General features: G+C 34.9%; 1 pseudogene; it reads left to right on the top strand.

Annotated features, from left to right (window-relative positions):
- The first annotated feature begins 1,589 nt into the window (after nucleotides 1–1,589).
- The window catches only part of LOC131755648 (casein kinase II subunit beta pseudogene), a 30,028-nt pseudogene continuing 19,443 nt past the window's right edge, over nucleotides 1,590–12,174 (top strand).

Raw genomic sequence — 12,174 nt, 5'->3', positions numbered from 1 at the left:
GAAGCTAGACTTCAGACTGTGAAGGCACTGTGAGATAATGCCTGTGTTAAGTCTCTAAATTTGTGGCAATCTGTTATGGCAACATTATGAAAATAATAATCATAATAATACAAGAGAACCTGTTTAGGACATTTGCAAAAAATGTCCTAACATATTAACTTTTCAAAAATTACTTTCATCAAATTATAAGGCACAGATCAGGGATCAGAACCCAGAAAAATTACTACTAAGAACTCAGTGTTTTAGTGGAGGCAGGGAAGTAAGGATCATGTGATGCAATCAGGGTAGACAGTGTGTGGCACTGTGGATGGGCCTTTGTGAGTGAGTTGCCCATTGGAAGTTTGAAAAATAAATGCCAAAAAACTACACTACTTCATAGTTTTCACTAGTGTCAATTTCTAAAAAATTTTACATGAATTACTATAATTTCAACAAAACATTGATTTTACTAACATTTTATATTGTTGTAACTCTAAGATTTGAACTATATGATATGGTTTACTGTGAAATATAGGAAATTTATGATTATGTGTTTTTAAATTTTTTGCATGTAAAAAGTAGGTTGGGGCTTCCCTGGTGGCGCAGTGGTTGAGAATCCGCCTGCCGATGCAGGGGACACGGGTTCGTGCCCTGGTCTGGGAAGATCCCACATGCCACGGAGCAGCTGGGCCCGTGAGCCGTGGCCGCTGAGCCTGCGCGTCCAGACCCTGTGCTCCACAACGGGAGAGGCCACGACAGTGAGAGGCCCACGTACCGCAAAAAAAAAAAAAAAAGTAGGTTGATTGAGACTATGCAATCCCATCTAGTCACTCTTTTTGTGATTATACTGAAATGCCATTCTCTTCAAAAAAAAAAATATAGAGAGCTCAACTGAAATGAAAGGATTATAGTAGTATGAATTAGCCATTCATATTAGTGATATATTCAATCAATCCAAAAATATTAATTGAATAACCATTATATCCAATGATTTTTATATATAAATTTACCTGTATTGCCACAACACAATGCATATTTTGAATGCATTTAAATTATTTTACACACATACACAAAATAAGACTGATGATGATTAAATTTCACCTCGAAGTATCTTATTAGGTGATTAAATAGTAGGTGGCACAGAGTACAGTGAATAGTACCAACTATTATTTCGTCACTCACTTATAATAAGAAAACATTGAATAAAGAGTTAGTGTTGTATTTATCTGAGTTTCCCAAGAAAACAGAAAAATACCTAATTCATAGGAACATAAAAATGCTGTTGGAGTGAACTGTATGTTAATACTTACACGATTTAAGCAAGAATATGACCAAGGATAACTGTATAACTGAATAGTTATGTTCTGTCATTTTGATTTAAAAATTCAAAATAACACTAAAAAATCAAAATTAAGTTTTATTCTTAATTATTTGCTATCTTTCATTCTCTAAACAAATATTACATGAGTACCTGCCATGTAGCAAGTATTGTTCAAGACATTTAGGGAATGGAAATGAACAAAGAAAGTCTGGCTTTAAGAATTTCCTGGACATGTTAGAATGTTTGCCACATGCAATACCTGAAGATGTTTATTAGAACTTTATTCAGCATGCAGCAAAGGGCAGAGGAGGAAGTGTTTAACTCAAGGTAAGTTGTTTATCTACTGGGGGAAAAATCAGTGAAATCAGCTGAGAAAAACTGTCATGTGATATTATGGTTTAGTTATTCTGAAATGGGAAATAAAAGAACATTTTATACAGAAAAATTATTTTATGGTGTGCAAATTAGATGTTTTTTGCACTGAGGTTTTTTAAAATGACAATGTTAATCATGAACTTAAGAAAAAATACAGGTGTAAAAAGAGAAATGAGTTATATTTTTCAGGATTTAGCTGAGGAGACTATGTTCCAGGCAGTGGCACTGGAAGATGCCACTTGTAGGGCTGTGAAAACGCATGGAACCTTTGAATGATGACAAGGAGTTCAGAGCTGGAGCTGAGAGGTTTCGTAGGCAGGCAGGGATGCGTCTGAGAAGCAAGTAGGAGAAAGATCACAAAAGGTCTCAAATATATTGCCAACAAGTATTTTACTTCAAGCTAGGCTCTGGGAACTCAATGACAGATGCGAATTGCAGAGGAATGACCATATTTCCATTTCAGAACAATCACACGGGCAACAATGTGGAGGAGAGTCAGAAGGGAGACCAGAATGTGAGCACTCAAATGAAGAAATAATGAGCATGAACCCAATGCCAGCAGAAATAGGCTGGAGGAGAGGGCTTCAAGAAAGATTTAGGACGTAGAGTCTGTAAGACTTTCTGATTGATTTGAAATGAAGGGGAGGAACAGCCAAAGGAAGATTCAAGGCCACCGCAATTTACTGGTTATCAAAACTTAACTTATCACATATACTTGTGATAACTATAAACTGAGATTTTAAAAAATCGTATTTATACTTGAATTTCAGAGTGAACCTAAACATCTCCTAATAAAACTTGCCTATAATTATGATTCCTTCTATTTTTTTCCTAATACGCAAAAGCAGTAATTTTACATTTCATGTAATCATGGTATAAATAGCATGAGAAATACTAATGGCAGAATATTTACTTCAATAAGCCTTTTTCTCATATGTTTGAATATTTCAAAACATAGCTTGTGACATTAAAGAAGAAATAAAAAAGATATAGTTAATTCTAAAAGGCACTATGAAATGCAAAAGTGCAACCAATACAATCTAACTATACTTAAAAAAACACTAAAACATTGAGTATTTGTCCACATACATTGCCCACTGATTTGCAGCAGCGGTAATTCATGTAAAAGCTATCATGTAATATACATGAGCTTGCTTGTCTACAATCTTGTAGAAAGGATACTTGGAAGTATCCTTTTGTACCAAAATTGGAATCATTTTTCTGATGATAGGGTAAAGTAAGGTGAAGCTTTGCATTTCATGAGTAGTCAGTAAATGTAGGTGGGTGAAATCATTTATTCCTTTCAAAAAGATCACAAAATGTGTTATTCTTGATGATTTCCAACAATATTATAAGTCCTTGTAGTAGCACATATATTTGCAGAAAAAAATAATATACACATAAGCAAAGCAGGGTGAAAGAAACAAAAAATTACCCATGATCCCAATAGCGATTATATATGTATTTGAAAGAGAGAGAGAGAGAGGACGCTAGCTAGCTGACTAGGTAATGAGACTCCCTAAGCAAAGTCTACCATTACAGGGATTCTAGGAATCTAGGGGTGGGCAGGAATATAGTGATTCTAGTACGTCAAAGTGCTTAGTCACTGGGGAAGCAGTCTGGCATGAACACATTGGCCAATCTTGGGGCACCTGGAGGCTGTCAACCAGCTATCCTTCCTGCAGAAGTTTTCGTTGAATAGAGATGTAAGCAAGACACCTCCCATCCATCCCTTGCTTCATACAGATTCTCTTCTCTGTGCATGAGGTTTGGAAAACAGCTCTTCCGTCGTTCTTTTTTTTTTTTTTTTTTAAGTTTTGTATATGCATTTTATCTTTTGAACCAGAATCTTTTTTTTAATTAATTTTTTAAAAAAAATTTTTTGGCCGTGTCCAGTCTTTGTTGCTGTGCGTGGGTTTTCTCTAGTTGCGGCGAGGCGGGGGCTACTCTTTGTTGTGGTGTGCGGGCTTATTGTGGTGGCTTCTTTTGTTGTGGAGCACAGGCTCTAGACACGCAGGCTTCAGTAGTTGAGGCACGCGGGCTCAGTAGCTGTGGCTTACGGGCTCTAGAGTGCAGGCTCAGTAGTTGTGGCGCACGGGTTTAGTTGCTCCGCGGCATGTAGGATCTTCCCGGACCAGGGCTCAAACCCGTGTCCCCTGCATTGGCCGGCGGATTCTTAACCACTGTGCCACCAGGGAAGTCCCTCCTCCATAGTTCTTGTCCATGTTTCTGAGGAGAAACTTATGAGAGGATAGTGGGAAGAGGTACAGACACCATTGCTGCAGGTAGGTTCAGGGTACCATTAATACTCATCCTCTCCCTCCTCAACCACCTATACTAATTTCCTCCTACCCTTAACTATTACCACAGGATTTGGTAGCTTACCTGGCTTTATGACCCAGAACTAGCCACATAATTTGCTGTGTTCAGTGCAGAATGAAATGTAGGACTCCTTATTAAAAAATTACTAAGAATTTCAAAACAGTGACAGCAGAGCAATAAACCAAGAATGAGGTTCTTTTAAGTATGGGGTCCTTCATTTGATCTGTGGGACTGCCCAGGTCAAATGCCCATGAATCTGGTGCTGTTGTGGCCCAAACTTAAATTTCTAAAGGGACCAAGACCTGGGTAATCACCCTCTGTCTGGCTGGGGTTGCTACATCCATCCACTCACAGGTACAACTGGTTAAGTTCCAAATTTTATCATGAGAATGCATAATCATTACTGAACTGAGCATAAGGAATTGGATTAATATCAAGATTTTAGGTGTGGAAATGGTAAATAGGAGCTTAGAATTCACTAAATTATAAAACTGAAGAATTCTATCTTTAAAAATGTTTCCATGTTTATGCCAGTTGAATGGTATTCTTTTAACAATGTTACTTTGTTTTCATATGTGATGGGAACCTCATTCCGAAAAAGACCTGTGATTTCTGAAAAAAATAAACAATATCTTGAAGTTTTGTGATTTCACACCTACTTTATAAACTAATTCAGCTGAAGATTAGTGTTTAAAATTCTTATGTTCTCGAGTGGACAGCTTGTGAAAAAAATTGAGGAAAAAATAACACTTACTGGAAAATAAGAAATTTATTTGGTAAAGTATAAAAATATTCTACTGGAGAAGTGAATATGGCCTGTGCATTACTTATTAATAATAATAAATATTTACAAAACACCTTCTAGGCACTAGGAAAAATTCTAATTGCTTTACATGTTTTTTTTATTATATGATAAATGCCCCCATTTTATGGATAAGGAAACGTAATGAGTAAATCTAGGTAAAAATTTAAGAGTTACAGTCTTAATCAGTTTTTAAAATTAATTACAAATTAATAAAATTCATGTTCTGGTATAAATTAAATTGTGTTTTGAATCATTTACTTTTAAAATTTTTGTTTTAATTGTACTCAAAGAGAAAAAATATACTCCTGAGTTTGATTAGAAAGAAAAGTGGTCACATTTCAGGAACTAGGTAATATATGATCTTTATATACTATGCCAGCACCCAGGAAGAGACAGCCTATCATAAGTTGTTTTTCTCAAAATAACAGCTTTATGGAAATATAGTTTACTTATCATACATTTTACCACTTTAAAGCATGCAATGTTTAGCATTAGTGGTTAAGTGTTCATTGTTTGCTGCATTCACAGAGTTCTGCAAGCATCACCACTATCTCATTTTGGAATATTTGCATCACCCCAAGAAGAAATCCTTTAGCAATCTCTCCCCTGTCCTTCCTCTTCTTAACTCCTATTAAACTCATAAGTTTTTCAAAATTGAAAAAAGTCACGTTGAAACCTAACCTGAGGCCCCATTTTTTGTTTGTTTTTAAGCTGTGAAAGATTTATTTGTTTGAAGTTTATGATAATTTTGTTTTTAAGAGATTTACAATGCCAAATTACTGAGGGTTTGATAGTAATGTTAATTTAAATGTGTTACACTAGATATAACAAAATTCAGATTTTTCCTTATGTAGTATGTTTAAGATGGGTTGCTTATACATTTTAACCCCTTAAAATGACTCTGCATTGAATTTCTAGGGTAACTGCATTTCCGCAAAAACATAAAAACATTCAGAGGCTGTGCCCTCTCTCTCCTTTTCCTGTTGCCTTTCAGATCAGGAGAACATGTCTCTCCAGAAGTCACTGGAATGCCCTATATACATTTATTATTATTGCTATTTCCATCCCCCAAATTAATATCAAAACTACCATGATAGATTTGTAAAGAAATCATTTAGGACTACTCATGAGAAAGAAAATTATCTTGGATGATGATAGAAAAGAAAAAAAATACAGTTAGAAGATAGGAAGTCAAATTCAAAGCAACCTTCTAAAATAAATATTCATGTTAGTTTAGCACCCTCTTCTCAATATATTTTAATATGAGCATTGATTTAGGGCACACTCTATTTCTGTACATTGCTATTTTTGGAAAACAATGATATATTTCATCCTGTATTGTGGAGTGACTGAAATTAAAGGTAACTGTGGGACCAGTTCCTCAATTTTATAATTGAGGTTTGCATCTTGATCACTTACTTTATCCATTTCATTGAACAACTAAGAATATTGCATTATTGGGTAAGCAGATTCAAGCCTTTCTTGAAGAATAGCAAATCTGTTATCTTAAGTCACAATTAGAACCAAATAACTGTGGAGACAGTAAATGAAAATTCTTGACTATTGGTGACTACAAAGGGGGGCAATTAAGTATGTGGAAAGTACATAAATCTTCAAGTTGCTGCTAAAGAAATATATGTTTATTTTCCTCTCCAACTGCTACTATTAGGCTCATTTCAAGCAGTATTCTTTATATCAAAGTGTTCCTTTGTCACATAAAATTATTTGTTATTTAGAACCTTCTCACAGTTGTTTAATCAAATCCACTGAACATTAACTGAGTTCTAAGTGACCAGCAAAGTGCTGGGTTAGTAATAAAACAAGGATTAAGAAATCTGTATCTTCAAGGAAATTAGAGATAAGTGATGGATATTTACGCATAAGCCAATGGGTTTGTGTAATAAAAGATAAATGCTAACAGACAAATAAAAAGCTGAGTTTTGGGAGTTTAAAATGAGTGGATTTATCTCCCCTTTGAGTTTCAAGTAGTGTACACCTAAACTGTATAGCGAATGGGAACAAAAATTAAGAAACTTAAATATATAAAAGTCAAACTATGAAATATTAGCCCATATGCATGTAAGGAAAGTTTTATACAGCAGTGATTCTATAGAAATATATGAGGAAATGAATAATGAGGTAGGACATGAGGCTATAGGCTGGGGATAAATCTATCCATTCTCAAAGGGGCTGGAGGAGGGGTGCAAGACTAGGTGCAGACTCTGGAATTAATCTGCTTCCTTGGAAACCTGACTTCATTTAGTTACCTGGGTGCTTTTGACCAAGTTGCTTACTTTTCTCTACCTAAATACCTTAATCTGTAAAATGTGCCTGAGAGGTGATAAAGGCTTAAATGAGATGAGATATGTAAGCACGAGCCCTCTCTAGATCAAAAAGTATAATCTATTATTTCATCAAACCAATTATTCAAAGATAACTTTTATTATTCAATTAATGTTTACTTGTTCATGTGCTTCAATTAATATTTAAAACAAGTGCCTTTTGGCTGGGACTCAAGTGACCATTTTTGCCCTTTGTTATTATCAATATTTACTTCTCTATAACATGATAAATTAGACATCCTCTTATGAGTTTCCAACTGAGAATATTTGTATTTAATGAATTTTGTTTCAACACTTATAGACTTGCTACATTATAATATTTCCAATTTATAATTTCATAGTCACTTGAGGTTTGGTGTTACTCAAATATTCCAAGTAGGGCAAGTAGACCGTTTCTAATCTAAAGAGCTACTTGGAGCAGAAAAGACATTGCATGGAGATAGAGGCATGAAGAGAATATTGAAAATCCCCACTTTCTCTGTGGTTGATTAACAAGATTTGCTATACACGTGGTTATCCTTACCATTCAGTCATGCAGGGATGAGTGAGGGGGAGTGCAAATGTAAGTGGCTGCAGTGAACAGAGAGCAGGGAAGGTTCACTGAGGAACTAGAAGGCAAGAGTCTTGGTAGCCCAGTGTATCCACAATACAGGAAATTTAAAACACACGCAAAAAATTAATTCACTCACAATACTAGTAATATAATTAACAGTATCACAAAAGATGGTATGCCCAGCTTTTCCAAGTAAGCTTCAGAATGAATCAGAAACAGAATAAAGGATAGGTCTCAGCTAAGATAGAAAAGGAGGGTCAATGAAAACTAATGATAATATGCTAGCAAATGGAACCTGTGAACATGTAATAGGAAAGAACAAATCTGACTCCATATTGGATTTATTTCTTTTACTTTAATCTTTGTGTTCTATTGCTTTTGCCACAAGTAAATACCTAAAAGAATGTTGCTTAGAGCCTGAAATGTACATGATAGCCCATTCTCAAGGCTCTGATCTGTAAAGGTATAACACTTTCCCATTCATGTAGAGTTAAAAAGTTGCAGAGCAGAGAATAATATTTGTCTTATTGGAAGTTTACAGGAACACTGTGACCAGAACTGGGTGGACATCTGCAAGAACAACGGATTCAGGCACCAAGAAGTTTGCAAAAACCACACACACCCTCCCCTTCTTGAATTATAACTCGAGTAAGATGGGTTTTGGGGACACTGGCCCACCATCTTCTCAGTCTGCTGGCTTTCAGAATAAAGTTGCTATTCCTTGCCCCAACACTTGGTCTCTTGATTTATTCACCTGTCCTACAGCAAATAGTAGGAGCTTAGACTCCTACTAAGTAACAAACAGAGCTTTCCACAAGTATGGCCAAGGAGAAGAGAAATTGCCTGACAACTACAGAAAAATATTCATTCAAATTTTTTTAAGAAAACCTAGCATGAAAAAGATAGAAAAGAACCAGATATTAGAGAAAACCTAATTCAAGGTACAGAAGAAATATTTCCATAGAGACTTAATGATAAAATAAACCCAATAAACAGGGACTCAAAATTGAAATGGAAGCCCATGGAGAAAAATCAAATCTCACACAAAACTAATAAATGATTAGACATGGCAAGTAAGAGAATAGATGCAACTGAAATGGAATTGCTGACAAAAAGAAAGGTAAAAACTTACAAAATGATATAATTTGAAGAAATTAGGAAGAGGTAACAGATAATGAGGACAGAAAAAATCATCCAATTGGAAGATAATTGGTATTTCTAGACACCTTAACAGTGAGAAGAAAAGGATTTTAACATGTTTTTTTCTGAAAAGAAATTCATAAAAGAAGGAAATAACTGAATTTGAAGCCTACAAGAGCACACTGGGAAATGATACAGATAATTGACACAAAGACATACCCATTTTAAGTAGTAGAACTTCAAGAATAAAAAAATAATTTAAGCAACCAGGCAGAAAAAAGCAATATGATTTCATGACATGAAATTAAAACTGAGCACAGATCTCTTGTGAGTGCCATTCAGAGCCAGAAGATAAAGGAGCCATTAGCATTTTCTTCAGGTAAATAAAATATGACCCTATATTATACCTAGTTAAGGTTTTGTTCAACTATGAAACCAGAACATATACATTGTCAAACCTGAAAAGCTAAAAAATAAGACCTAACACCTACTGGTCTTTCTTGAAGACAAAATCCAACCAGACAAAAAACTCACAGAGAAGCAAGCAAAGGACTAATGTGATATTTCTTCACAGAAGACAGAAGGGTTATGTCTGAAAAGTTCTGAGAGAAAGTGTGAAATAAAAATTTTCTACCCAGCCTTTAAAAAAAAAAAAAAAAAAACTGGATAAAAGCAACACTCAAGCACTCACAAATATGCAGAAACTCAGACATCTGCAAATGGCTTTCACAAATATTAAAAACAAAGAGTGAAAAAAACTAGACAATTAAATCCAATGAATTAAGACATAAATGTGAAAAAGTAACTCATGACTGGAGAAGCTTTGGCAAAGAAACTGGTGATCCTGCTGAATTATGGTAAGGACCCAAACATGTTCACTACAAAGGAAAACTAAGAAATGTAAGACTTCAGTACATTTGAATTGATATTGATATAATAACAGGAAATATCAGAAACATTCTGGCATTTTTTATGCTTATTATAATTGTTAGAATATTTCTAAAACAGCTGTGGATGAAGTGATGTAGATCCTAAAGCAATCTCTATTTGGCCTTACATGGTGAAAGGACTTTAGTCTATTTTAAAATATAATTTATATAAAACAAGTGTGCAATTTAAGGCTATAGCAGAAAAATTTAAGTAACAGAAATGATGAAAGTTGGAAGAGAATGGGTGGAAATGTGGGAGGAAAGGTAGGTGATCTAATTCTCTGATCTTTCAAGAAGGATTCAATCCCAATTCAAATTATGCATCTTTTTATGTATATAAAAAGATAATGCTCCGAACTCTTAATTTTTTTTTCACAGTCTACTTTCTTTTAACTTCAAAGTAACATTTAGAAGAGACTTATATCTGAAAAACATACATTTGTATCTAAAATTCACCATGTCTTTCACTATCATTTCAGCTTCCTTTAGTACTTCAAATCCAAGTATAACTGTATTTTATTAATATAGCATGCATCTTATAGCAACTCGCTAAGAAAGAACAGTTTAAAAAAAAGTATATGTGAATACATTAGTGGGGAGGTGATCTCAGGGAACAATGGTGAAAAATAGTAGAAGGGAAACAGAACTGAAATGAGGGCCGAAAGAAAGATATTCCGAATATTTCCATCACTAGGGGCTGCTACTTCCATGATTCCAAGATACTGCCTGAGAAGCAGTGTGAAGTGTATTTCAGGACCAAGGGGCAAAAAGAAAAATCATTGATCCATCAATTCCCATTGCATGTTTTTCAAAGATTTACTCCATAATATGTTGCATATATGAGGCAGTCAGGTTGTATTTAGAATTATTAAATATCTAGGTATTCCTGGGACTGAGGGGGTCCTGAGCGCCTTTTGGTGCTAAAAATAGGAAAGACCAGGAAATACTGAAATGAGTTGGTCTAGTCACCTTTGGTTATATCTTACCTCATGCCTTAGAGTCAACAGAGAAACCACGTGGTGAGGGGCAAAAGTCATCTGTTGTGACTTGAGGCAAGACTCTTTCATGCTGAAGAACAGTTCCCTTCAGGGGTGGCTGGAATAAAAGTGAGTAAAACAGAGCTCCTACAGTGGTATATAGAAACAGTCCACCATTTGTAACACTAAGATATCATATTCCTCCAGTAGTTCTAGCTCTCATGTCACAAAATGGGTCCTGCATTGTTGGGAGAAAAATTTGCCATCACTTCTTCTCTAAGAGAGGGGAAGTACGAGTACAATCCATCATGGAGACCATTTAAAATTAGTATCATCCACAATCTTTGAATGGACTCAAGGCAAGAGGGTTAGTGAAAAAGCAACAGTCCACACTATTGTAAGTGGCTCAGGAATCTAGGTGACTTACACATGCATCTGGTTGGATCCTTTCATAACTGGCCTAATCCTGAATGTATCATTTTCATTGTATAGTCAACTTCTGCTGTGCCCACTTGACTTTATGACTTAATGATATGATTATGCTCAGTTGATGATGAGTAGCTCTGGTCATAGGATCACCTGAAATCCTAGTCATGTTTAATAGAACATAGTGGTATGTGAGAAGCTCTTACTCAAACTAAGAGTAATTTACTGCCACAGAAACCAAGACTTTGTCCCCCAACTTCAATTAGGCTCTCTAATTAAGATATGATGTTTTGTCATAATATTTCATTCCTCTCAGATTTCCTATCTTTGGTTGTAGGACCAGATGGTTTCACTGGTGAATTCTACCAAATATTATAAGAAGTCATACCATTCCTTTTCAAACTTCTCCAAAACATAGATGAGGAAAGAACACATTCAAATTCAAGGCCATCAATACCTGATACCAAAGCCAGACAAGGATATACAAAAAAATTAAATTACAGGTCAATATCCGTGATGAACTTAAATGCAAAATTACCCAATAAAATATTAGTAACTAAAATTCAACAGTACATTAAAAGGATCATACACCATGATCAAGTGGGCTTTGCTTCTGGGGTGCAAGTATGTGTCAACACTTGCAAATTAATCAATGTGATTCACCACATTACAAAATAAAGGATAAAATCCTGTGATTATCTTAATAGATGCAGAAAAAACATTTGACAAATTCAACATCTTTTCATAATAAAAAACTCTTAACAAAGTGGATATAGAAGAAATTTATCTCAACATAATAAAAGTCCAATATAACAAGCCCACAGCTAACATCATAATCAGTGATGAAAAGCTGAAAGCTATTGCTTTAAGATCAGGAACATGACAAGAATGCCTGTTCTCACTATTATTTAACACAGTACTGGCAGTCCTAGCCAGAGCAATTATTCAAGAAAAAGAAATAAAAAGCATTCAAATCAGAAAATAATAAGTTAAATTGTCTCTGCT

Source organism: Kogia breviceps, chromosome 4 (genome assembly GCF_026419965.1).
Source record: "Kogia breviceps isolate mKogBre1 chromosome 4, mKogBre1 haplotype 1, whole genome shotgun sequence".
Classification (NCBI taxonomy): domain Eukaryota; kingdom Metazoa; phylum Chordata; class Mammalia; order Artiodactyla; family Physeteridae; genus Kogia; species Kogia breviceps.
This window is presented reverse-complemented; position numbering and strand designations above follow the sequence as displayed.